General features: G+C 34.9%; 1 protein-coding gene across 1 annotated transcript in view; it reads right to left on the reverse strand.

Moving 5' to 3' along the window:
- Window positions 1–2880, reverse strand: part of LOC106871554 (leucine-rich repeat protein lrrA) — a 93152-nt gene extending 90272 nt beyond the window's left edge. The window contains exon 1 of the mRNA XM_014918057.2: window positions 2795–2880. The gene's annotated coding sequence lies outside the window, so the exon portion shown is untranslated. The remainder of the gene's footprint in view (window positions 1–2794) is intronic.
- Window positions 2881–3123: the final 243 nt, after the last annotated feature.

Consider the following 3123-nt stretch of genomic DNA (forward strand, 5'->3'; position numbering starts at 1 on the left):
ACACACACACACACACACACACACACACACACACATATATATATATATATATATATATATATATATATGCATACACGTACACTTACACATGCTGTGTAATTCTTCTAAGTAACATTAATTATATCAGAATTAGTTGAAATTATGTACATATATCTGTTTCTCCGCAATTTATTAGCTGTCTGGTACAACAATCCATGATTTTTATATCCTTTCCCAGTGTTAGGAGTTTCTCTCACCCTCACTCAATCCATAGCTCATCACATTTGTTTGCTTGAGTAACTAATGTTGATTGGAAGGCTTTATTGCTCAGAATAAAATGTGGGATCTCTTCCAATCTCCAAATGAGCTGATTATTGGGTTCCATACTTGTTTTTGTCTACAATCTGTGTTATGCATCAGTGCAGAAAACATCCAGACCAGATATCCCTTATAGGTCAATAGCTGTCTCAAATACGTGGGCTACCATGACGCAAATTACATGCTTGTTGAGACAAATACGCTTGAAATTCTTCAAAGGTGCTTCCATTGCGAAGACTTTTATTGAAATATTTGTATTATTGTGTACCGTACAAAGAGGTGACTGTTTCCCCATATATGATAGATACATTAGTAAATGAGCACGATTGTTATATTTCGAAGCCTTCATCTTATTCAATGAAATGTATGACGCTCTTTATAGAAGTAGAATTTCTTCCATACAACACCTAGCATTGGTCGCTAGAACCAGTGAACTCAAGGGTATTACTATTGACATTAACAAATTATTCAACGATTTCTGACGTGATCAACTTCTTTCTAGTTTCGTAAACTCCACCCACATGTTATCTCTATTCATCTCCTATCTCCACTCATCGGTTACTTCCAATCATCACTTATTTCTGTCCATCTCTTATCTCTATCCATTACGTTTCTTTTGAATCGAATGCATTATCACTCTGCTTAATTTCGATCTGTCCAGAAACGGAGCTTTCCTAATTTCAAATACACGTCGGTATATGTCATTGTCGGCACTGCTATCCCTAACAATAAGTTACTTTTCTATGCAAATAATATGTTTATCTAATCCCCATTCTGAACATTTCTGGTCACAAACCTCACTATTGACTACCGATACATGTCTTACAAGAAACGCTATTCTTCTATCAACAGAAATCGCGTTGAAATTCTCTAATGTGAATATGAAAACCAAAGCCCTTTCTATAGGACCATTTGTTATCAGATATGTCTAGGACAGACAATAGCACCCTGTCAGCTCATTAATCTCACGTGACGCCCAGTGTAGTAGTAGGGTGTTCAGTTTGTTATCATGAGGCTGTGGGATCAATTCCTAAACCGGGTGGAGTACGGTGATTTTGAACCGGACATTTGATTTCACTTTGTTTGTGTCAACTAATCAGCAATGAGTACCAGTCAGACGCTAATGCAGCCCTCTCTATCTCCAGCTGCCATATGCTAGATGTTCCATCGGATCATGGTTGTTAGAGACAAACGAGTGTCTGCCTGTAGCAAAATAATGGTACATATTACCAAAACATACACTCAATCGAATCAGAGCTAACTGGGCCTTAAGTACAACATCTAAAGTATATTCATATCGAACGCTCATCTAAAACATAGTAAAGACTGCATTCTTAAGGCTAAGTTATTTTCGGATATGATTTATCGCTGGCACAAATGCTCAAATGCACAAATTCACCAAGGAGTATGTATTATGGCTGTATTAACACATACAAGCACATATTACACATATAGACGATACTTAATCTACCGTCTGTCAAATTGTCAAACTTTCACACACAATTCTCTATGCAATTTCATTCAAGCTCCCTCAATATAATGTTAGTGTTCCGGATCTTTGGGTAAACTCTGTTTTAGCATGCCTATGTATAAAATACGTCCTCGCTGTCAATATCCCATCTTTTTCCGAGTATAAAATATATGGGACTGCACTATCGAATGAGATTTTATTTCATGAAGACAATAGTTTGTGATGTGATGGAATTTATCTGTTATTTTTAGTATGTCATGAAACCACACATAAGCTTTTTCGTTAGATGGTTGTTAGATATTTAGTTCAGGGCGATGCAATTTACTAATATAAACAATGAAAATAATCCTTTCTACTAAAAGTACACGGCCAGAAATTTGAGGGTAGGGGACTAGTTGATTGCATCAACCCCAGTGTTGATGTAAAAGAAAAGATAAAATGCGAAGTTGACAACCGGTATAGGTTTGTTTAATCCCCTTGGGTTCCGCAAAGCGATTCAATGAAATAAATATCAGACTTAACAAAAGAAAAAAATAAAGAACTAGAATTCATTTCTTCGATTAAAACCTTCAATCACTGCTCCAGCAAGGCCGGAAAGATAAAATATAAAAGGCGAAATTGACTTCAAAGTAATTTGAACTCAGAACCTAGGGACGGGCGATAAACAATGAGAATAATGATTTCAAATTTTGACACAAGGACAACAGTTTCTGAGGGGAAGAGGAAGTCGAGACCATCGATCTCAGTACTTTACTGGTACTTATTTTATTGATCTAGAAATGATGAAAAGTCAACCTCAGCGAAATTTCAAAAAAGAACATAAAACCAGACGAAATGCCGCTAAGCAGTTTATCCGGCGTGCTAACGCTTCTGACTCCTTGCCGCATTATAAACAATAAAAAACGAAATTAATGTATATTCACTATTCAGAAACGACACCTTAAAGAAACATTGGCTTAATCTTAGAACAAAAAGAGACCGAGTGAAAAAAGGCAAATATTATGAAACGTGGATACTAAAACTTACCTGGTATCCTTCAACGAAATTAATTTACCTGCAGACTCACAGAAATAAAAATCAAATACATAAAGGAAACTCTAGTTTACTTCAGTTTTATTTAATTTTAATTATTTAATGGGTAAATTTTTTATTCATGTTTTGAATTTTTTCATTGTTTTTTATTTTATTCTTTTCACATCTTTCGCCTTTTGTTTTGTTATTCTTTATGACATCATAATACAAAATATTTCTTGTATTCTATATATAAACATCTTCATTTTCTTTTGAATGGTTATGAATTCACAGAGAGTCTGCTTTGATCCTAACATCAACATTATGGAAGGACATACCGTTAT

Source organism: Octopus bimaculoides, chromosome 10 (genome assembly GCF_001194135.2).
Source record: "Octopus bimaculoides isolate UCB-OBI-ISO-001 chromosome 10, ASM119413v2, whole genome shotgun sequence".
Taxonomy (NCBI): domain Eukaryota; kingdom Metazoa; phylum Mollusca; class Cephalopoda; order Octopoda; family Octopodidae; genus Octopus; species Octopus bimaculoides.